Raw genomic sequence first — 25,540 nt, 5'->3', positions numbered from 1 at the left:
AGGAGGGCTGTCTTCCCAGCGATTGCTTGTTTCAACAGAGCAGAGGGCCTGAGTTTAACAGAACCTGACGAGCATCTTTCAGCCAGGCAAGCGATAGGGGGAAAAGGGAAATGGATGACAGGCGCTGATGGAAAGCAATGCAAAATGGATGTGAGAGCCCCGGATTCAAGACCATCAACTAGGACTGAGGAGATAGCTCAGCTGGCATAATGCTCGCCAGCAAAACCTGTGGACCTGAGTTCAATCCCTAAACACCACATAAAAAGAAAAGAAATACAAAGCAGGTTGGTAAAAGTACAGTTGGAATCCCAGAGCAAAAACCTCCTGGGCTCACACTGCCAGCCAGCCTGGCATGATTGGTAAGTTCCAAGCCAATGAAGAGATTCTGTCTTAAATAATGCTTGTCTATGTTGTGTGAGGAATAACACCTGAGATTGACCCCTGGCTTCCAGGTACATGTGCGCACAGACAGGTACCCCTATGTACACAAACCTAGGGAAATACAAAAGAACCCTAACCTGTGCTCTATCAGTTATTATGATTTTAAAAATGAAGAGGAGGGTTATTGGAGGGTAAATAAAATGATGCATATTGAAATTTCTGTGTTGGCTTACATATAGTATCTAGCCCCAGCCCCTCACTGGGGGACTCTAGGCAGGTGCTCTACCACTGAGCCACACCCCAGTCCCTCACTGGGGGATTCTAGGCAGGTGCTCTACCACTGAGTCACACCCCAGCCCCTCACTGGGGGATTCTAGGCAGGGGCTCTACCACTGAGCCACACCCCAGTCCCTAACTGGGGGATTCTAGGCAGGGGCTCTACCACTGAGCCACACCCCAGTCCCTAACTGGGGGATTCTAGACAGGGGCTCTACCACTGAGCCACACCCCAGCCCCTCACTGGAGCATTCTAGGCAGGTGCTCTACAGCTGAGCTAGCACCTTAATATTAGACTCCTCCATCTTCAGAGTTGCAAAAAACACAATTTATATTATTTTTTTATTTCTTCCTTCCTCCCTTCCTTTTCTTTTGTGGTCCTAGGGTGTTGAATCCAAAGCTTTGTTCATCCTAGGTAAGTACTCTATCACATCCCAAGATCCATCATCAATTGAAAACATGATCCCTAACCAACCCTACAAGATCAGTGACAATAAAAGTAATTAACATACTTGGACATTGAACTGGGTTTTTTTTAAAGTTTTCTAAATGCTTACAATTCTTAATAAGATGAATTAGACATAATTCTGCTATTGTATAAACTGAATACAGCCACTAAGTTTTTTGTTGTTTGTTTTAAGAAAAATAGACTGGGAGAGAGGTACATGGGTAAATTGTTTGCTGAACAAGTGTGAGGACCAATGTCTAGATTCCCATAATCCACATAAATGCTGCAACAGTGTTGTGGCCCAACTGTCCTGAATCCCAGCACTCGGGAAGCAGAAATGGGATCCCCGGAGCAAGTTGGCTAGGTAGGCTCACTGTGTAGGCCAGCTGCCCATTCAGTGGGGAGCCTCACCCCTCAATTAATAAAGTGGAGAGTAGCCAGGAGGTGGTGGCTCACACCTTTAATCCTAGCACTCGAGAGGCACAGACAGACAGATCTCTCTGAGTTTGAGGTTAGGCTGGTCTACAGAGCGAGTTTCAGGACAGGCTCCAGAGCCACATAGAGAAACCCTGTCTCAAAAAACCATAGATAGATAGACAGATAGATTAAATAAATAAATAAATAAATAAATAAATAAATAAATAAATAAATAAATAAATAAATAGCGGGTAATGATCTAGGAAGACTCTGGACATCAACCTGAGATCCACACACACAAACACACACATATGCCCGTGCACCTGCACACATACACGATCCCACATATATATTAAACCAATCCTGAGGTAAAAATCCTTAATGAAATAGTAATGAATAGAAATTAGTAACATACAAAATGAAGTATAGCGATGGAGACAGAAGCATCATGAATTCTGGGGCACCCTGGGGCGTTATGGCAAGTAGCCATCTCCAAAACAAACAAATGAGGGCCAGTGATGGCTCAACTAGTAATGGGGCTTGCTGCCAAGCCTGGCGACCTGAGTTCGATTCCCACAACCGCCACGTGGATGGAAAGTACTGATTCCCACAGGTTATCCTTTGTTCTACATACATGCACCATGAAATCTTCAGAGAGAGAGAGAGAACAAGTAAGTGAATATGCTATCTGTTTGTTTGTTAAATCAAAACAAACACAGCAACCAACAACAAAAAGGGGAGGGGAGCCATGGGTGGGCCCAAGGTCGACATTTTGGCTTCTCTGAACAGTGTGTGGAGAGGTTGCCCTTCTATCTCAGCTCCCCACAAGAGAAGAGAGATGAAAAAGTGGTCTCTGATCCCAGGTCAGCGGCAGTAAGATGCTGACGTCACTGTTGCCATGGGTAGCCAGGCAGGTTATTTACTGCTGAACACCACCCATCTGAGCATGCAAGTCGGGGGGGGGGGGGAGCGGGGGGGGGAGCGGGGGGGGAGGGGGAAGGCGGGGTCAACATCCAGCCTGTGTTCAGCTTCCGACCTCATGCCCCTGAGCACAGGGCTGCGTCTGCCTAAAAAGGAGTGCCTTTTTCTCCTCCTCTCAGATGACTGAGAGGATCCCACTTCAAGCAGGTTTTATCCTCCCTGGTCTCTCTGAGTCTTCCACTCCATTGTACTAAGACGACCCCAAGGCCCCTTGGAGCCTTGCAGTTCTGTGGCTCAACAATGAACTACTCTGTGAGCTCAATAGGGTTCTGTTCTGAGCCCTCTTAGCTGAGGGCTCCTTTTGAAAGAATTAGAGCCGGCTTTCTTGGAGAAAACCCTCCGTGATCCCCTGCCTCTCGATGCAGAGAGCTCTGGTCAGAGCTGTGAGTTTTCATCACACGGCTTTCTCCTGGCCGTCTCCCCTGTCTTTCATTATTCTGCTCATGGCAGTGACAGAAAGGCTCCCACTGGCAGGAAGCAGACGCATCTGCTGGCATCCACGGGCAGCTGCTGGCAGAGCCGGATGGTGGGCGTGCTCTCCTGAATCAACACCGTCTCAGATTCAAGCACAGGTCCGCGAGCAATAAGCAGTCTGTGTCGGGTGGCTGCATGCGTGAGAGGAGGGTTCCCTGGGCTTCGGGGAACCGTGCGGGAAAGCACAGTGTTTGCTGTGCAAGCGTAAGGACCCGAGTTCAATCCTCAGAACTCACGCTGAAGAGAGAGAGAGAGAGAGAGAGAGAGAGAGAGAGAGAGAGAGAGAGAGAGAGAGAGAGAGAGAGAGAGCAGAGTGATGGTAAACACTTATAAACACTTATAATCTCAGCACCGGGGAGGTGGAAACAAGAGGAGTCCTGGGGCCCACTGACCAGACAGCCTCGCTTACTTGGTGAACTACAGACTTATCTTAAGAAGGGGTGGGGAAAGGTAGGCACAAGCCAGATGACTGAGCAGATAAAGACAGTTGTCATTAAGCCTGACAACCAGAATTCGATCTCCAGGACCTACCTGGTAGCAGGAGAAAAGGGACCTCAGAAAGTCATCATCTGACCTATACACACACACCAAGGCACGCATACGCCCGCACACGTGCACACAAAATAAATAGCGAAACTGTAAGAAAAAGTTTTTTTTTTATTGATTCTTTGTGGATTTCACATCATGCATTGCGATCCCACTAACCTCCCCGTCCCTTTGCATCTGCCCTTGCAACGCCCCCCCCCACGCAAGATAAAACAAAAGAAAAATTTAAGATAAAAGAAAAGTCCTATCATGGAAGCTGCAGTGTGACACAGTGAGTCACACAGTAAACCTCTCTGTCCATGCTTCTTACTTGCAAGCGCTCATTGCAATGAGTCGCAGGTCTGGTTCGAGGCATCTGCACCCTATCCGTACTGGGTCCTCACTAGAACACCTCTTGAATATCCTGTTGTCCTGTGTCATGGAGATCCTGCAACTTTGAGCTGTAGGCTTGCCCCTTCACATTCTCCAGCAGACCGCAGACTGGGTAAATGTTGGGATGAGCCAACTCATAGCCCTGGTTCTGGGCCTGGGCAGTGGCTGGGTTGGTTAGTCCACCAGCTCTTCCCTCAGCCCCATCACCAGGGCAAGCTCTCCAGACTGCCCTGTCTAACTCACCCTATGCAGTAAACAGCGAGGCATGGGGCCAGTTCTCCTGCTCTTGTGCCCTCAGCTCACACACACCTCCACCACCAGGGCCAGCTCTTCTGTGTTGCCCAGACGAGGTGCGGGTACCACTATTCTGTTCAATGCTGCGGCTGGTGAGAGGCAGCGTTAGCCCTCTTGCTTTTGTGACCTCAAGGACAGTTCTCCCACCTGCCACAGGTGGGGGAGGGGGGCTTCTCTCCACCACCCCTGCTACCAACCAGATCTCCCAGGCTCGGATTCTCAGGGCCAGCTTACCCATGGCCCTATCAACGGTGCCCAGGGGAGGTGCGTGACCTGCTCTCCGGAGTGCTGCCTCTGGCGAGGGGCACGGTTAGCTCCCTCATCTGCCAGGTGGCAAAGGAGGAGGACAACTCGCCCTCAGCATGACATGGCAGATGAGGGGTGCAGGGCCATCTCTCCTATTCTCACCACTTCAGGGCAGGCTCACCAGCTCACCCACCAGAAGGGTCAGGCACGACCGTGCTACCTGGTGGAGGTGCAGGGTCTGCTCTTGAGAGAGCTGCTGCCGCTGAGGTTCTGGAGCGGCTCGCCGATTCTCATGATCTCAGGGCCAGGCTTTCACACCTGCCACCGGTGGTGAGGGCTGGGGGAGCTGTTCCTCTCTCCTCCACTCAGGACACAAAATGACGGTTGGAGGCGGGACCAAATCTTCCATGCTTACATTCTTGGGGCCCCGTACCTGAGCAACCTATTTATTAACAAGGGGAAGTGCAGGGCCTGCTCTCCTTAGTATGGCAGCTGGGGAGGGACTGGGTCAGCTCTCCCATCTACCACAGGTGGCAAGCGGGGAGGGGGAGAGGGTATCTTTCCCTAGCCCCCACCACCACACCACAGACAAGGCTGTGGGGGCAGGACCAGTCCTCCGACTCTCATGCCCTGAGGGCCAGCTTGCCTGTGTCCCCGCCAACAGGGTGAGCTCTGTCCTGCTGCCTAGGGTAGGATCCACTGTCTTGAGTGCTGCACTCAGTGAGGAGCAGGGCCAGTTCTCCCTAGTGTTGCAGCCAGTGGGGGGCAGGGCCAACTTCGGGCAGTGCTATCCTCCTGGCCTTCGGTGGTAACAGGACCCCCAGACATCAACACAAACCACAACTGTGGCAGGGCCAGAGGCCTAGGTATGGCCCTTGGCAGCATAGGAGCCAAGGTCTGGACATCACCATGGCCCCGAGTGGCAAGCAAACCTCCCACCTCAGCTCACCCGTCACGACCTTCGCCGCTCCAGGTCTGCCTCTCTCCATTCTGTCTCTTCTGTCTTCCGTACCCTGCTCTATATTTGTTCACTGAAATAGAGCTGTGGCGTTGATCAGGCCCGTGTTGACTCCTCCCAGTCCAGACCAGGGCAGAGAGCCCTGGTTGGACATGTGGATCTTCCTCTCCCACTAAGCCTTCAAGAAAAAGTTAAAAAAAAAAAAAAAAAAAAAAGACAGATAACTCATGAAGAATGACACTTAAAGGTTGTGCTCTGACCTCCACACATGTGTACACACGTATATTTGAATGCACACAAATACGTGCACGTGCACACACACATAAAACTGCTGCTGGTGACTCATCTTGGTTGTCAACTTGACTACATCAGAGTCAGCTAATGGGCGCTCCTGTGAGAGATTTTCTTGGCTGGATCCTTTGGGGTGGAAAGACTCGCCTTAAATCCAGATGGTTTGATGTCCGAAGACTTGCAGTAAATGCGGGTCACACCAACCGGTGGCAGCTTACATAAAAGGATGTGAAGAAGGGAGATTTTGTGTTTCGCCCACTTGCCTCCCTCTTGCTGCCAAGTTCAGCTATCCTGCTACAGAGCCCTTCCTTTGTCTGAGTTAGAACCAGTGTCCTAGAGATTCCGGCTCAGACCAATGACTAGCAGCCTCCGGCACCAGATTGGGACTGCAGAAACATCCAGTCTCAGGGGCTGAACAATGACTGAACCTTTGGCCTTTGCATCAGGAGACAGTCATTGTTGGACCAGCTGAATCATAGCCTGTAAGCTGCTCTAATAAATCCCTTTTTAAAATGTATACAAATTCATTAAAGCCATTCTGTTCCTCTAGAGAACTGCTTCCAGCTAGCTCATCCCGAGAGTCTTCTCTCCAGCAAAGTCAAGAATCGGGCTTTCCCTGAGTCCTAAGAGACTAAAGGAGCGCCTCAGGCGGATGCCAAAGACTGGAGCTATGTATCTGCCCTTTGCCACTGACAGAAGAGCCCCAGGAAGAATTACAGTTAATATTCTGCTCATACACTAAGGCCCCAGGGTTCCACCTACAGTGGTCTGTTCCAGCTATCCCCTTCTTTCCTTTTATTCTCTTACAAACATTACCAAACGCCTCTTCCATGCCAGGTTCTATGCCAGCTTCCATATTCCATAATGAACCCAAGTGTGGTCGACTGAAAGGGAAGGGTCCCATAGGTTCATAGATTTGAATTCTTGGTTCCCAGTTTGGTGGACTGTTTCGGAAACATTGGGAGGTGTGGCCTTGTTGGAGATGGTGTGTCACTAAGGGTGGCCTTTGGGGTTCCAAAGCTCACACCAGGTCCAGTCTCTCACACTCTGCCTATAACGTACTGACCCCTCAACTTCTGCTCCAGTGCCGCGCCTCCATTCCTGCCGCCATCCTCCCCATCTTGATGATAACAGACTAACCCTCTAATACTGTAAGCGAGCTCCGGGTTAAATGCTTTTCTCTATAAGCTGCCTTGGCCATCGGGTTTTGTCGCAGCAATAGAACAGTGGCTAAGACACCAAGTCCTGCTGTGGAGGCTCCCACACAGTAGATGTGCAGCATGATTTGTAAAAACCCAGAGACAGATATTGGGGTTCAACCTGAAGGTCAAGAAAGCAAAGCGGCCAGCCCCTGGCTCTTACCTCTACCTCAGTCTGAAAATGGGTGATCCTGCCTCCATAAATCTCACAATGAGACTGACTGAGAGCTGTCTCCTCCCGTCTTATATTCCTCTCAAGTGCTGGGGTTAAAGGCGTGCACCGCCCAGTGTCTATGGCAATTAGTGTGGCTACTGGGATTGAAGGTGTGTGTCACCACTGCTGGTCGGTAAGGCTCACCAGTGGGGCTGTTTTACTCTCTGATCTTCAGGCAAGCTCTGTTTACTAACTACAAATGAAATGCCACTACAAAGATGACCTGAAAGTTACACTATCAGATCATTGCCATATGGGGGGGAATAGGCTAAGCTGACCCAGGACTGAGCACACTCCTCTGTAGGAGGCTGGATGACAGAACAGAAAAGAGGAAAACCTTATCATAAACCTCATCAAGGGACTAGAGAGGTGTCTCAGCATTTAAGAGCACTTGCTATTCTTGCATAGTACCAGAGCTCAATTCCCGCACACACACACGTTGGCAACTCAAAACTCCTTTCTCTTCCTCCTCTCTCTTTTACTCTTTCTCTTCTCTCTCTCTCTCTCTCTCTCTCTCTCTCTCTCTCTCTCTCTCTCTCTCTCTCTCTCCTCTGCCTATGTGTGTGTGTCTCTCTCTTCCCCTTCTCTGTTTCTGCCCTCTCCACCTCCCTTCTCTCCTCCCCTCTCTTTTGCTCTCTCTATCTCTCCCAGGGCATCTGCGTACCTTCGAAACAGAGAGGATGAGGAACAGCTCACTAGGAAACCTCCTGAGGTTCTCTAAATGTTGGTGCAGTCGCAGCTGGGCCATGATCTTGAATGCTGATTTACTGCCATTTTAATATCTCAGCAAGTGAAGGGTGCCCTCATAAAGCATCACAGCAGCCCTCAAATGGAGAGGGATGGCTTCCTTTGTGCCAGGCTATGCAACTCCGTCCTTGAGATCTGCAATCCAAGAAGGAATCTTCAGCGAAAGACAAGGGCATTAATACCCATCCAGGCAGGTCTCAAGGAGAGAATAACTGCACAGCCATGAATGTGGAGATGTTCAAACAGACTCAGCGGTGCCTCGAGAGGGCGGCTGCTCGTGACAAGAGCAAGCAATGGCTTCTAGAATCAGGTAGCAATGCTCAGCTGCCCAGCGTGGGTGATGCAGGATCCCAGGTGCCGTTGCATTCTTCCTTCTGCTTAATAACATTTCCATCCTCTTTGCTTCCATAATTGTGATCACCTCATAAATGATACTAACTAGGATGGTGGGTCATTTTTCTCCAACAATTAGGAAAATAAAAGGCGGGAATACAGCACAGAGCAAAGTGAAAGTGGAATCTGTTAACAATAGTTACAGACTTCTTGTGGCTGGAGAGATGGCTCGGCAGCTAAGAGCTGATGCAGAGGACCCACGTTTAGTACTAAGCATCCACATTGGGATGCTCTAACTCCAGCTCCAGGGGACCTGATGCCCTCTTCTGGCCTCTGTAGATATTGCATTCACCTGTGCACACACACACACACACACACACACACAATTAGAACTATAGATATCTCAGGCAGAGTAGAGGCCCCAGCACTGGGAAACCACTCATTCTAAGGGGGCCTATGTTTATCTTAGGTTCAAATACTCCCTCCTGATGACCCTTTTCTCTCCTCTATTAGTTCTAAGGGACCAATAGAGGCACAAGGATTGGGCCCTCTGCTTCCATCCACAAACATGGAAGCAGGTACCAATTGGGTCTTCCCTCCTGGTGCACAAGCAAAAAAATTATTGCTGATTGGTTGGAGTCTATCACGAATTAGCAGGCTCTGGTGTCTTAATGGCAAAGTGGAAGCTGACTGCTCTCAGGGAAACAGAAACATATGTCCCTTCGGGGCACGGCTTCCTAAACATCTCCACTGAAGAGGATTTTTGTGGTGTATATGTATGTGCAGGTATACACAGGCGTGGAGCACATGCAGAGGTCAGAGAACAAACTCGGGGTTAGTCTTCAGGGACCTTGCACTTTGTTTGAGATGTCACCAATGGCCTGAAACTTCACCAAGAAGCCAAGCTTGTCTGCTTGCAAAGCTTCCAGTGATCTGCCTGCCCCCGCCTTCCACTCGCCATTACACAGGTAGTCCATGCCACCGTGTCTGGAACACATCTTGGCTCAGTGTTTCAGGAAATTTGAGCCCACCGTGGCAGGGAAGACATGGTAGCTCGAATGGGTCAGTCCCTGGGGGTAAGACCTTACAGTAATGCCTCCTCCCATGAGATTACCCAGAAAACACCAAGACAATGAGACCAGAAGCCGTGGCCACCCTCAGATATCTGGAGCCCAGTGACTCACATCTATCAACCAGATTCTACAATCAACCAAAGGTACCAACAGCTGGAGACCAGCTGTTCAAATGCTATGCCCAGTGTCTCAGATCCAACCCACCCTAGTCCCCAGGGGAGCATTGTCCAGAAGTGAGGTCTTGTGGGGAAGGGTGATTGGGTCATGAAGTATCTGATCAGATCAATGAATTTACCCATTGATAGCACTGTAGTTTAATGGAATCTCAGGAGTGTGGTGATTAACTCCCAACTTGACACGACCGAGACTCACTCAGGGAGAATCTCAGTGCGGGAAGGTCTACGCTGGGTTGGCCTGTGGACTTGTCTATGGGGGACTGCTGGACTTCTCTTCCACCACGAGGATAAAATACTCTCACCAAAGCAGCTTAAGGGACAAAGGGCTTGTTTTGGCTTATTCCTCCAGAGAGATTAGGGAAGGCATGGCAGCTGGCAGGGAAGGCATATGGCTGAAGCCAGAGACCTGAGTGTCATATTGTACCCCAAAATTAGGAAGCAGAGACTGAACAAGACATGAGGACAAGGTATAAAACCTCCAAGCACACCCCAGTGTCAAACTTCCTCCAGCAAAGCTTCCACTTCCTAAAGGCTCAATGTCCTTCCTAAACAGATTCGCCTACTGGGAACCCAGCATTCAAGCACATGAGCAGATGGAAAACGTTTTACATTCAAACTATAACGGCCCCGTCTTAAAGGGGGCAAGGTGACTGGAGAGACAGCTCAGCTGTTGAGAGAACATACGGCTTTTCCAGAGATCCCCAGCTTGGTTCCCAAAAACTCCATCAGCACTCACACTGCCCTCAACTCCAGTTCCAAGGGAGATGCTCTCTGGCCTCTGCAGGCACACACACATACACGATACACAGTCACACAGACAAATGAACATATACATAAGTAAAAATAAATCTTAATATATATGTGTGTGCATATATTATATACACATACATACTGATTTATTTTAAATAACATACTTATATGTTTGTGTTATATATACATGTATATATCTTAATCATCCAGAGCTTTGCCCTATGATCAAGCAAGATTGTCTGAGCTGCCCATGGTGCTGATCCTAACACGGGACCCCAGACAACACATGCAGCCAGTCAGCCAAAGAGAGCTGCATTTAATAAGCCTAACCCATCCCAGGTAGCTTGTGACTCCCGATTAACCCTGTACACCCAGAAGTGACCTTTCACCCAGGAACAGGAAGGAGCCCTGCCTGCCTGCACAGGTTCCTGTTATCTTCACAGCTTTCCCGGCACTAAATCACCCAACAATGGCTGCAGGACTAACCGGCTTGTAACAGATTTGTTCACGGATCAAAGTCATCTGACAGAGCCTCTGTAAGCTGACCCCCGGCTTGGTGTGCTCAGCTGGAGGTCTCTGCACTGAGGCTGAACCAGGCAGATGGATTAGCAGTGAGAAAGTGCCTCTGAGTGAGTCCCCTGGAACCTGCTCACCCCAAGACCCCAAGGCACAGCCCTCACATTTCTCTTGAGGCCCTCATCAAGCTTTGCCCTGGATAACAAAGAGACAGGCGTGAGATTTATTAATAGGTGAGTTGTTTTTTCTTTTTCTTTTTTTTTTTTTCTGCCTCTCTCACCTCACTGCCTCTCGCTTATCCTGCTTAAAAGAACATAGTAGTAAATCTCTTTGTAAGAGACTTGATGGGGTCAAGTGAGGTCTAAGACATTGAAAAGAGAAACCTTACAGACAGGAGTTAAAGTCTTCAAAACACAAAGCTCCGAGAGAGCCAGTGAGATGGCTCAGTGGGTAAAGGCGCTCGCCGCAGAAGCCCTACGACAGGAGTTCAATCCCTGGAACCCTCTTAATGTTGGACAGAGAGCGCCAATTGCACAGAGTTGTCCTTTGCCCTCTGTAAGCATGTGCTGTGGCATAGATATGCCCATATGTGTTCATTACCTTCCTGTTGCTGTGATGACACACCATGACTGCGGGGGTTTGAAGAGGAATGGCCCCGAGACTCGTGTTTGAATATTTGGTCCATAGGGAGTAACACTATTAGGAGGTGTGGTCTTGTAGGAATAGGTGTGGCTTTGTTGGAGAAAATGTGTCACCAGAGGTGGGCTTTGAGGTCTCAGAAGCTCAAGCCATGCTTCTCTGCTACCTGTGGATTCAGTTGTCAAACTCTCAGCCACCTCTCCAGCACCATGTCTGCCTGCAGAGGACATGACTAAACCTCTGGAACTGTAAGCCAGCCCCAATTAAATGTCTCTTCACAGCAATAAAATCTTAACTAAGACAATGACCTATACGACTTAACAAAAGAAAGCAGTTAATTGGGCTTCAGGTTTCAGGGTTAGAGTTTGTGATAGTGAAACAAAGGCATGGCAGCAGGAACAGCTAAGAGCATACATCTTGATTCGGAGGCAGAGAATGGCACACCACACTGTGGGTGGCACAGCTCTTATTTGAAACCTCAAAGCTTTCCCCCAGTGACACACCCATCCAACAAGGCCACACCTCCCTATCCTCCCCAAATCATTCCACCAGCCAGAGACCAAGCGTTCAAACATGTGAGGCTATGGGGTCATTCTCATTCAAACTGCCACACCACAAAATGTATCATGCACACACAAGAAAGAAAGAAAGAAAGAAAGAAAGAAAGAAAGAAAGAAAGAAAGAAAGAAAGAAAGAAAGAAAGAGAGCGCAAGCAAACTGGACAATGGTGGTACACACCTTTAATCCCAGCACTCAGAAAGCAGAGCCATGCATATTTCTGTGAGTTTGAGGTCTACAAAGTGAGTTCCAGGACAGGACAGCTAGGACTGTTTCGCAAAGAAACCCTGTCTTGAGAAACCCATGAAGAAGAAGAGGAGGAGGAGGAGGAAGGAGGAAGAAGAGGAGAAGGAGGAGGAAGGAGGAAGAAGAGGAGGAGGAAGAAGAGGAGGAGGGGGGAAGAGGAGAAGGAAGAGGAGGAGGGAGGGAGGGAGGGAAGGAGGGAGGGAGGGAAGAAAAGAAGGAAGGAAGAAAGGAAGGAAGGAAGGAAGGAAGGAAGGAAGGAAGGAAGGAAGGAAGGAAGGAAGGAAGGAAGACAGAGATGGTTTGGTGGTTAAGAGCTCTTAATGCTCTTGCAGAGGACCCAGGTTTGGTTTCCAGCACCCACACTGGGCAGCTATAAATTGCCTGTAACTCTAGCTCCAGGGATCCTGACACCCTCTTCTGGCCTCTGCTGGTACCTGCACACATCTTCTCATACATATTCAGGCTCATGGAAACACAAAGAAGCAGAAATACACATTTTCAAGACCTTAAAAATAAATCTTTAAATAAAAAAAAATGGAGGGGAAAAGAAAGAAAATAAGAAAGGAGGGAAGGAAGGAGGGGAGGAGGGAGGGAGGAAAGAAGGAAGGAAGGAAGGAAGGAAGGAAGGAAGGAAGGAAGGAAGGAAGAAGACTGTAAAATGACTGTGGGTTCTAGGTCAGCCTGGAATATAGACATTGCGAGATGGAAATGGAATGAAACCAATAGGCCATTCAGCAAGCAATTCGATCACATGGATGGAGCTGCAAGCTGGGTGGCCCTTCTACTCCTTCTACTCTCCTGCTCCATGTATCCCCTTGCCTTAGTCCTTACAGAATCTCATCCCACTCTGACACAGATGGGCCCCTGAGCCCCTCAGAGGAAAACATGTATTCTGACCATTGAATATTTGCCAAGACCCAATCACAGAGCCACAGTAGAGATCTGTCTGGGCTTAGGACTGTGCTTGGTGAATCTGCTCACAAGTACATGGTTCAATTATTGTGATGTTGAGTGTTAGTTGTTGAATTTGACAGGGTCTAGAATCACCTGTGAGGCAGGCCTCTGGGCATGCCCACAGTGTCTCTCTGTGTAGCCCTGGCTGTCCTAGAACTCACTCTGTAGACCAGGCTAGCCTTGAACTCAGAGATCTGCCTACCTCCACCTCCTGAGTACTAGAACTAAAGGCATTTGCAACCATGCCCAACTACAGAGTATTGTCTTGATTGATGTGGAAAGACCATTTTTTAATTGACTTCTTTTTTTTTTAATTTTGGAGGAGGGCAGTATATGCACATGTGAGTGCAGTGCCCACAGAGGCCAGAAGAGGGTGCCAGCAATCCCTGGAGCTGGAGCTACGGGCAGTTGTGAACCACATGACGAGGGCGCTAGGAATGAAACTCAGGTCCTCTGCAAGAACAGAAAATGCCATTAACCTCTGAGCGGTCTCTCCAGCCCAAAGGAACACCAATCTTAGTTACGGACAGCCCCACTCCCTGGACAAGGCATCCTGAACTATACAAACAGAGAAAGTGAGTGGAACCCAAACATGCATGCATTCATTGCCATCCTGGCTTGGTATGCCACGAGGCCAGTGCTTTATGCTCCTCCTGCTACTTGGACTTCCCTGACATGGTGGGTGGCACCTGGACATAGGAACTAAATGAACTCTTCCTTTCTTGAGGAGTTTTTTGTCACAATGTAGTTCTAGTAGGCCTGGAACTGAAGAGATCATCTGCTTCTGCTTCTGCTTCGCAAGGGCTGGAATTAAAGGCAGACACCACCACATACAGCTCAGCAATCTCTCTTCTAAGAACAAGACTAGATGAACTGGATGTGGAGGCACACAGCTTTAGTACCAGAACCTGGGAACCTGGGAGGCAGAGACAGGAGGATCTCTGAGTTCAAGACCAGCCCGATCTACAAAGGGAGTTCCAGGACAGCCAGGGATACATAGAGAAATCCTGTGTGTGTGTGTGTGTGTGTGTGTGTGTGTGAGAGAGAGAGAGAGAGAGAGAGAGAGAGAGAGAGAGAGAGAGAGAGAGAGAGAGAGACTAGATGGCTAACAGGCATGAGGCGCTAGTCTCCACCCTCACCACACAAGCCAGGCATGGTGGTACATGCTTACAACCCCAGAGCTCAGGAGACAAAGACAGGAGGATTGGTTTAAGTTCATCCCTGGCCTGACTACATAGTAAGTGTGAGAATAGTTTCCTGTCCTTGGGCATAGGAAACTTTGTCTCAAGAAGGAGGAAGGAAAGAGAGAAAGGAGTGGAAAAGAGAGAAAATGAAGAGGTAAGGAAGAGGAAAGAGAGGAGGAGAAGAAGAGGAGGGGAGAGAATGGATAGCTGAGGAGGGGAAGAAAAAAGGAGGAGGAGATGGAGGAGGAGAAGGCTAATGAGAAAGAAAATGAATAACACTGACATTTGACATATTAATGACATGGTAGCTCCTCAGATAAGCTTGTTTAGAAATTTTGCTTTTTTTTTTTTTTTTCTTTAACCTTCCTGGCTATTACCGATTAAATTAAAATGAGCCCTGAATAAAACTCCGGAACTCCGCTCAGGAAAGAGAAGGTATCACCAGGACCCTCCAGCTCCTGTCCCCTTCTCAATGGAAGCTGGATCAAAGTCACTGTCGGGGCTCACATGTCATGGGTACTGGCAGGCACCACTGAGAGCAAGCTGAGAGGCAGTTATCCTGCTGACAGCGTCAGCTGTTACTCTGTGTGTCTTCAGTGAGATGTCACATCAGACAGAAGGAGCCAGCAGGGAAGAGCCTGAAAGCAGCAAGGAGGCCGCCGTGGAGAATCAGCCCAGACCATCTCACAGCCTCACACCTCTTATTTACAGTGGAGATGAACACCTTCCTGTCATCCTTAACACACTGATCGCTGCTCCAGCTCTGGTTCCAAGCCACCCTCAGACCTGGGACTACAGCAAGTGCTATGGAGCCATCACACCTGGATTTTTTTTTTTTACCAGGGATGCAGAGATCAAACTCAGGTCCCCACGCTCACAAGGTGTGATGATTGGCTCTGTCAACTTGATTCAACCTACAGTTACCTGGGATGAACGTCAAGCTGGGATTGGCTATGTTGGGTTGGCCTGTGAGGAACTGTCTGAACACTTCATTGATGTGGGGAGACCCAGCACACTGTGGGCAGCACCATTCCCTAGACAGAGAGTCCTGAACCTAAGAGTAGAGAGACCAAGCTGAGCACCGTCCTTGACAGCCAAGCATAATGAAGAAGTGGTTTATAAATGTGGAGACAGGAAAGATGTGCTGTGCGAAAAACCGGGTGACATCATCCAGCTTTCGTAGAGCCAGAAAGGACAATGCGGACTTCTGGGGAGAAGAGCCATCAAAGGTCTTAGCCAGTGCTAGACCCTGCATGCTGCGCTATCAACCTACCAGACAAGACGTGTCCGCTGATAAAATAATTGGCATGATTGTTATGGGGTGACTAACCACATTCTGATTGGATTTGAAGCCTGACCCCACAGGACGGAATTCCATGCTTGGTACTGTAATCCTGAGAAAGAAAGAAAGAAAGAAAGAAAGAAAGAAAGAAAGAAAGAAAGAAAGAAAGAAAGAAAGAAAGAAAGAAAGAAAGAAAACCATGACTGGAGAAGTTATAGGCCCTCCTGATTTATTTTTGCTAAGTTGCCAAACTTTCAATGTGCCTTCTAAATATGTAAGTGTATACCCATAGACTCAGGCCGCTTCCAGCCTTGGTCCTTTACAATGTGCCTCACCCCACACCCCATCAAGGCTCAGGGGAGAGGAGGGGGGAGGGATGTAAGAGCGAGAGGATGGAGTCGAGCGATACGAAATGCAAACTTCTAGGCTTGGCACAGCTATCGAATTCATGAACTCAGAACAACTACGGTTACATGCACAAGACCCACACAAAGTAGAGGCAGTCAAAACTCTGGCATAGACAGGAGAGGTGGTTTCCAGGCCCCACCCCTTACTGAGGGGCTCTCGGCAATTGATCATTGGGGGTGGGGGAAAACTGGAGAACCATTCTCTCTTAATGTATATCACCTACCTTTCTGCTGCTGGGACAAAATGCCGTGACCAAAAGCAACTGAAGGAAGAAGGGCTAGTTATAGCCTAGGTTCCAGAAGGAGAGAGTCCATTGTTGCAGCAAGAGTGGGAAATTGGCTGGTCACATACTCATCCACACACAGGCACCATTCTCTGTTAGGAGATCCTGAACTGCATAGGATGGGGTACAGGGAGAGAGTTGAGCACAAGCATATATCCATTTTACCTCAGCTTTCTCAGATTCCATGTTTCTCTTGCGTGTATTTTGGAAGGAGTGGGTACCTGGCAAACCTATGGAGGTCAGAGGACAACTTTCAGGACTCTGTTTTCTCCTTCCATCACTGAAGGACCGGGGATTGAACTCAGGTCGTCAAGCTTGGCAGCAAGCTTCTTTACGCTCTGAGCCATCTCACCTCCCACTCCCAGTTCTTTACTACGGCCATAACTGGCTGCTTCAAGTGCCCACTGCCTTGACTTCTCCACAATGACCGTCTATAACCTGGAACTGGAGGCCGAATAAACCCCTTTTCCCCTAAGGCCACTTTTGTTGGTGAGTGTTAGCACAGCAACAGAAATAAAACTAAAACAGTCCATTAGTGGATGCAGTGGAATATGATTCAGGCTTTGAAAGGATGGGATTCTGATGCGTGCCACGAAAGAAGTGAATCTTGACATAAATACTATCCTCGAGGAGATACATTAGACACAAAAGCCACATATTGTGCGTCCCCATGTCTATAAGATGTCCCCACATTAAGAGCAAATGAAGATGAGCGACTGTCGAGAGATGAGAGAATAAGAACTGGGATTGAAGGTGAGAGCGGAGGGGTGGGGGGCTATTTGGGTGGGGTCTCTGTTAAAACTGACTGGAGTGCTGTGTTTATCTGGACGCACACACAACTGAGTGCTCCTACGAGAGTGGCAGGGCGGTTCTCACCCCCCTAACGCTGCACGCTGCAACCTTAACACAGTTTCTCATGTCGGGGAGACCCCAAGCATAGCATTATTTTGTTGCTACTTCATAACTGTAATTTTGCTGCTGTTATGAATCAGAATGTAAATCTCTGTGATTCCCTATGGTCTTAGGTGACCTCTGTGAAAAGGGGTCAACCATCAGGGGTCACAACCCATGGTTTAAGAACCGGTCTTGATGTTTCTCTGAGTCTGAGAGAAACAAACACATCTTCATAAGGTAACCTTCAGTTAAACACCCTATAATAGCCAGGAGTATGGTACACATCCCTCATCCCATCACTCAGAAGGTGTAGGCAGGACAATTACAAGTTCAAGGTCATCCTCAAGTTCCAGAACAGACTTACAAAAAAAAGAAGAAAAATTAAAGGTTACATGATTACTCAGCAGGTAAACACCCAGGCCACCCAGCAGGGTGACAGGAGTTCCCTCCCTGGTATCCACACAATAAGGGAAAACAAGCCCCTCCAAATTGTCCTTTGACCACCACCACCTGAAGGCTGTGGCACATCACACATACACACACATGCACACACACACACACATGCACATACACACACACTTGCACAATTAAATAAATGCAATATTTTATTGACTCTTAAGAAAATATTTTTATTTCTCTTCCAGAAAAATAAAGGACCTGTGAAGGTGTGGGCTAGACATGGTGGTGTACATCTGTGACCCTGGAGGCTGAGACAGGAAGATTCCAAATTTGAGGCCAGCCAGGCTACCTAGTGAGACACTATCAGAGGGGGGGGGGAAGAGACAAAAGAGGGAGAGAGGCAGAGAGCAAAGGTGAGGAAGAGAGAATTGGATGTGTGAGCCACCAGTATAGCCCCTACCTAAAATCCCTAGTGAGGGGCTGGGGTGTGGCTCAGTGGTAGAGCCCCTGCCTAGAGTCCCCCAGTGAGGGGCTGGGGTGTGGCTCAGTGGTAGAGCCCCTGCCTAGAGTCCCCCAGTGAGGGGCTGGGGTGTGGCTCAGTGGTAGAGCCCCTGCCTAGAATCTCCCAGTGAGGGGTTGAGGTGCGGCTCAGGGGTAGAGCACTAGCCTGGGCCTAGCATGCATAAGGCCTGATGTTCCTTTCCTAGCAATGAAAAAACATAAATAAATGCAGATTGGACAATTAGTCATTTCAAGACTTGGAGGTCATTTCCTATTGAGTGCCTGTCCCTCTTGCACCATCCTGAAGTCATAAACCACATGGCAGGCTACTTCTGTCACATCCCTGTGTATATGTCGCCCTTCCCACTTCACTTCGATTTCCCCTCTATCTTCAGCTACCTCCCTGCCCTGCACGCCCATCGCCCTTTCTCTCTCGGTGTGTTGTTTTAGCATAAGCAGTTATTTGCGGAATGTGTTGCAGAATAAATACACCAGGAAGCTATTATTCATAGCTAATTATAAGAGCGAGGCTTCACAGAGCCTTTTCTGCATGGATGGGAATGCACTCAGCCCTTTCATGAAGGAACTCATCCGGTTGTGACAAGTCACAGATAGCAGTCACTGCATCGACCTGTGAGTAAGTCGATTTCATAGATCAAGGCACTAGCATAGGGGCTGGAGAGGTGGCTCGGAAGTTAAGCGCCCTTGCTGCTCTTGCAGAGGACCTGGGTTCAGTTACCAGTAACCACATCAGATGGCTCACAACCACCTGTAACTCCAACTCCAGGGGATCTGACACCCGCTTCTGGCCTCCACGGACACCACACACACACACACACACACACACACACACACAAAACAAATCTTTTTTAAAAAAGAAAAAGAGCTAGTGGAGTGAGGCCATTGAATATTATGATCCGGAATAGGTCAGTACACAGACAGTCCCTAATCAACTCCCTGTCACCATGATCATTCCCAGAACACAGTAGTGTGTGGCTAGCACTCCTCAAGTTCTTGAATTTAAGTGTGTGTTGTGTGTGTGTATGTGTGTGCATGTGGTGTGTGTGTGCATGTGCGTGTGTGTGTGTACACAGGTTCTCACATAACACAGGCTGGCTTTGAACTTCCCATGTGGGTATCCAAGGCTGACTTTGAACTGAACCTCCTGCCTCTGTTTCCCGAGTGCTAATATTACAGTTGTGCGCCTCTGTGCAGTGCTGGAGATGAAAGCCAGGGCATCACACATGCTAGGCAAGCCTCCGCCATGCTCAACCCTCCAACGCTCCTTTAAATGGCTTCAGAGAAACTCTGCCAGGCTGGACATGGTAGCACACCTCTATAATCTCAGAACTCTGGAAACTGAGGCAGAAAGCTCAAGAATTTGAGCACAGATCATGTTACATAGTGACACACCCTATACCAAAAAGAGAGGAAAGGGGAGAGGAGAGAAGGGAAAGCAGAGGATGTTTGCGTGCACCTGTAATCCTGGCATTTGAGAAGTTAAGACGAGAGGGTTGCCTCCTGCTTGAAGCTAGCCTGGGTTCCATAGTGTCAGGTCTTCCAGGGCTACAACACAGGAAAAGGGAGGGAGACGGAGAAGGAAGAATAAAAGGAGGAGGAAGAGGAGGAGGGGGAGGAGCAGAAGGAGGAGGATGGAGAGGAGGAGGAAGAGAAGAAGGGGGAAGAGAAGAAGAGAAGAAAGAGGAGAGGGAGGAAGCAAGGAAGGAAGAGAAGAACGGGGAGAAGGAGGAGGAGCAGGCATCCTCTGCTAAGTTAGGAGAGCAGGTCTTGGCATGAGCAGCTACTAATGAAGGCTGGCCATGGCCCGCATCACACTAGCTAGCTGGAAATGCATGTGCAACACTCACGTTGCAGGATAAACTGCCTTGACTGCATGCTAGCATTCGCTCTCACAAGCGGAATGAGAGTCAAGTCTGCAGAAAAGTGCTTTAGTGGTATCTGATTTCCATATGGTCTACACTCTGTGGCAGCCCAAAGCTCAGCCCCAGGCAACGAAGAGTTTGTCTCCTGCTGTGGAGTGACACTTAGCTGCCCCCACATTTCAGTCACCTCTATTCTAAGGCCCCTGTCCTAAGGCCACTGTGCCATCTAGAGCCTTCTGGGACAGCCTGCATAGCAGATGTCGGAGAAGAGCTGGGATCCTGGACGGGGGTGCTTCTGGAAGCAAGACCATCAGTCACATTTTGCTGTCTACCCAGCATGCTCCTCGGCAGATGCTCCCCAGCCCCTAAGAAAATGTAAAGAGCCTCGGAGTGTCTGGTTTCAAAGGCTGATCTCCATCTTGCTGACAGGGAGAAATAAAAGGCAGCCTTGCTTCCAAATTGAGGCCGCCTAGGGCCTGCATGCAAGTAATAGAATCTTCCTGGAGACAGTCCTGGGGAAGTAGATTGAGTGTGGGGCCTGGGCTTTCCATGATCTCCCAGGAGATTCATTCACCTCCATCTCACACACATCTGGCACATGAACAACAGCAGATATCAGGCACCTGCTAGGCACCACGTGTGTATAGGAATATGTATGTTGCATAGGTAATACAGTATTACCACGTTCTTACACTGCTGACATCAACATGCACACAGGCATACACTGTGTACCACATTTATAGATGTATACAAAATGCACAAAATGCTCACATGCCTTCCACATACCTACATGCACAGCATAAATGAACTATGCACCACATGTATACATGTACATACATCAAGTATCACATACACAAACTGCTAAAATATCAATGACATACCTGATGTGCACAGCATAAATACACAGGCATACCTATGCAATACCTGTATAGATAAACATATGCCTGTACACAAAACTATATGTATGCACACATGCCATGTGGCACATGCACGTATTGTTTGATGTCATGTGCATACATATACATACATGCAGATGCACACTGAGTACCATGTTTATATGTGAATCCATAGCATGCATCATACAAATATAATGCTCACATAACATTTACATGTTTGGACATACAACATATGAATATTCACAGGCACAAACCAAGTTCCATGGGTATACATGCAAACGTGCATGCACACAAAACATCTATCATGTACCATGTGCATATACTTCTTATGTGCCACATGTATGTACACAGAATGTATATGTGTGCAGACACACTGTGTGCACCACGTGTATGCATAAAGGCATAACAAATACCCAGTACACATACTGTTCACATGGCACATGCATATATACATGTATGTATGTATGCATGTATGTATATATATAAATTAAAACTCATGTAGTGTGATAAACATGAATGCATATAGAATGTCACCTGGATATAAGCATACATGTAAGCATAGATGTGCACATAAAGATATACCATGCACATATATGCACACACATAGGTCTTCCATTTGACCCCCTTCCAGAAGCTGACCAATCATCCCACTAAGACTCCGGGAAGTACACAGTACCAACAGTCCCCAACCCAGTCCCCAGTGAAGAGTTCAGACAGCGCAGCAGTATGTGGAATATTTGTTTAACTATGTAAAGATGTGTTGTTGCAATTGTCTAATTATGTAAAGGTGTGTTGCTGTTTTACCTTGCCTACCTAAGGCACCTGATTGGTCTAATAAGAAGCTGAATGGCCAATAGCAAGGGAGGAGGTATAGGCGGGACTTCTGGGCAGGGAGAGTAAGTAGGAGGAGGAATTTAGGCTCCAGGAAGAAACAAAAAGAGATGCCATGGAGACACCAGGGCCTAGACAGTCAGACAAGGAGAAAGCAGGAAAACGGGACACACAGAGTGAAATGAAGGTTTTAGAAAAAAAGCCTGAGGCAGAATGTAAATGAAGAGAAACAGGTTAAATTAAGTTAGAAAGAGCTAGCGGGACAAGCCTAAGCTAAGGTTGAGCATTCATAATTAATAATAAGTCTCCATGTCTTTATTTGGGAGCTGGTTGTCAACCCAAAGAAAATTCCAACTACAATTCACCTATTTATTATGGTGCGGATGATCAAACCCAGGGCCTTGAGGTTGCTGTATGGGTGCTCTACCACCGAGCCACGCCCCAGCCCCTCACTGGGGGATTCTAGGCAGGTGCTCTACCACCGAGCCATGCCCCAGCCCCTCACTGGGGGATTCTAGGCAGGAGCTCTACCACTGAGCCACACTGTGGGATTCTTGAGCCCCACCTCTGTCCAAGAAAGGGGTAGTTAACACCTGAGATGGAGGTAAGAATATCTCTCAGACCAATGCAAGCCTGGGGAAAATAGTCATTCTCCTCCCTTCCCTCTTCTTCATGTTCGGAATAACAACAGATGGTGGCCAGAGGTACCACTACCCTCCCACGTGGACCTCCTGGTGTGAAGCACTTACCCCCATGCTTGCCACCTCTTTCGAGCTCCCTCCATCCCTGGCTGATCTTGTCCTTCAGGCTCCCCCCAAGAGCCCTGTTCTTCCCACACCCTGCAGCCTTTCTTCTGGGGATCCCCCGGATAAAATTCTCCATTTTCTCCCCCATTATCTCTACATTCAGAGGACATTGATTGAATGCCTGCTCTATGCTAGCACCATGCTGGGTGCAGCCACATGTCTGGATCAATAACACACAGCTCCTGCACGCCAAGGGGTGGCAGGTGGATTGTAGACTCAACACACAGGGAGATATTTAAAGAGAAGCTGGTGTACAAATAAACCCCTTTCTGCTAGGATTTTCGTCTGAATTACAAACTCAATTGAGGATGTTCAGCTAGGAAGGGGAGAGGCTAAGAGCCAAGGTCTACTCAGATCCCCAGCTCATCTTCCTTCCTGCCCCAACTCCAGATACACAGGGCTTAGAATTTAGGGGCTCACAAAACCCCTCACACATTATACCATTGAGGCTCATCCTCCCAAAACACCATGCCCATTTACAAGTGCCTTCTGAGTATTGGGCAACTAAAAAATCTGTGGAGCAGGGTCTTGGCACACGAATTTATGAAAACGACCATGGGCCTCCCTTTCCTGAAGGGAGAGGAATGAAATGAAAGTCAAGCGTGCATGTGTACACTTGTTATCCTGGCCCTCAGAAGGCTGAGGCAGGAGGATTCTGAATTCCAGACCAACCTGGATTAATAGCAAGACTTGATGTTTTATTTATTTCACCTTTATTTTTGTTTTACGGGTGTTGATGTTCCATCTGCAGGTATGACTGTGGACAGTGTGTGGACAGTGCCCGAAGAGGTCAGAGAAAGATGCTGGCTTTCCCGTGGAGCTGGAGTTACAGACATGAGCTGCCATGTGGATACTGTGAAACAAACCCCAGTCCTTGGGAACAACAGCCAGGGCTCTCTCTCTCTCAACCACCGAGAGTGGGCTAAGGAGATAGCTCAGTGGGTAAACCATGCGTCACGCAAGCATGAGGACCAGAGCTCAGGCCCCAAGAACCCACAGAAAAGTTGGGCGGAAGTGGAGGCTGCATATAATGCTAGCACTCAGGAGGCGGAGACGGGATTAAAGCGGCAAGCTAGCTAGTGATTACAAACACAATCAGCAAGCTCTGGATTCAGTGAGAGATCCTGGCTCAGCTAATCAAAGAAGACACCCTCTTAGGCCTCCATGTGCACATGCACACGCAAATGTGTAAACGGGTGCACCACACACATACCTGGGAGAGAGAAGGATGAATGTAGCACACTTTGAGATGTGGCGGCAGAAAGATCATGATTACCCTCAGCTACAGGACAAGTTCAAGGCCAGACTGGACTACATGATAACCTATAAAAGAGAGAAAGAACAAGAAACAGAGAAGAAAGAGAGAAACGAAGGAAGGAAGGAAGGAAGGAAGGAAGGAAGGAAGGAGGGAGGGAGGGAGGGAGGGAGGGAGGGAGGGAGGGAGGGAGGGAGAGAGAGAGAGAGAGAGAGAGAGAGAGAGAGAGAGAGAAAGAAAGAAAGAAAGAAAGAAAGAAAGAAAGAAAGAAAGAAAGAAAGAAAGACCGAATCACTATGGTCTCTTCATTCCCCCACCCACCACAGTCTGTTATTTGTTCTTTTGGGCCTACTGGGTCCAGAGAGAACCCTGTCTTTCAAGATTCACGCTCCTTGCTGAGCCTGGTAACATGTGTCTCAGAACCCTTTGCAACCTTGGAAACTTATGACAACCATTGTTCCACCAGCTAACGTGAGGGGAGCCTGGATCATGAGCCAGGACTGTGCTAACACAAAAGACACCCCTCCCAATACTGCCCTAAAACAAGAGGTTCAACAGAACTCTTAGGCTAATGGGCTCTCTGCTCACGAACTACAGACTGAGCTATGTAGGTCATAGTCACGGTCCTGCTGCCCAGGTGAGCAGGCAACCGAGCCCAAGTCCGAGCCCGAGCCCAAGCTCGAGCCCCTCCTGAAGCCCCTCTCCTTCCCTTTCCATCCCGCTCCCCACCCCAGTCCAAAGAATACAGGCAGCTGTGTGTTCCAGGGTCTTTCCAAGCTGTTCTGCAGTTCTGCAGACGTTGTTGTAGATTGAGAGCGCCCCCTAGTGGCCATCTCCTCTACATTCCCACTAATGAGTAGCTCAGCCTTGGTGACTAGCCCTGTGGCTTCTCACAGAGCAGCTGTCTTCTCAAGCACTTTCAGGAGTCCTGTCAGGCTCCTGGTGAGTCCCTTTGGTTATCAGCTGCTAACGCTGACGACAAACACCTGAGATCATTAGCGTTACTGGCGCTATTAGGGTCAGAGCCTGGGTCCCTGGCGGTCCCAGAAAGCTAAGCTCAGCCACTCATGCTCAATAAACCAATTAGGGTTAGAGCTCTGCACAAACAGGGTCCTGACGAGATGTGTAGGTTTAAATAGCTGATAGAAATGTGATGGAAGCCGGGCGGTGGTGGCGCACGCCTTTAATCCCAGCATTCGGGAGGCAGAGGCAGGCGGATCTCTGTGAGTTCGAGGCCAGCCTGGTCTACAAGAGCTAGTTCCAGGACAGGAACCAAAAGCTACGGAGAAACCCTGTCTCGAAAAATCAAAAAAAAAAAAAAGATAAAAGAAATGTGATGGAACTGGAAAAACCGCTCTAAGAGCACTTGCTGCCCTTCCAGAGGCTCACAAGCACCTATAACTCCAGCTCCAGGGGACCTGACACCCTCTTCTATTATCGGAGGCACCAGCAATCACATGCATTCAAGAGCATGCACCCTGTAGCTCTGGTCAGGGTGCAATCCCACCCATCTGTGACCTCTCATTGTCTCAGCTCCATACTCTCCGGCAAAGTGGTTGACTAGTTGTCTGAACAGTGAGAAATCTCTCCCTGGAGACAAGCTCCCCTTTGACTGACACCAGGCTTCCGCTTTCTTCTCCTAGAGGGAGACTCCTGGGGAAATTTCCATTTTTGGGGGGTTCGTTGTTTCAATGGTCCAATAGCCAAGGGGAGGGGGTCTCTTTAGAGTACTGTCGTTCCTGCTGTATAAGCAGGGTTATTTGTTTCTAAAGAGGTTTATTTAGGTCCCCAGCTGCAGAGGTTCTAGACACACCTGTACTCCCAGTCCA

This window comes from Chionomys nivalis, chromosome 3 (genome assembly GCF_950005125.1).
Source record: "Chionomys nivalis chromosome 3, mChiNiv1.1, whole genome shotgun sequence".
NCBI lineage: Eukaryota > Metazoa > Chordata > Mammalia > Rodentia > Cricetidae > Chionomys > Chionomys nivalis.
This window is presented reverse-complemented; position numbering follows the sequence as displayed.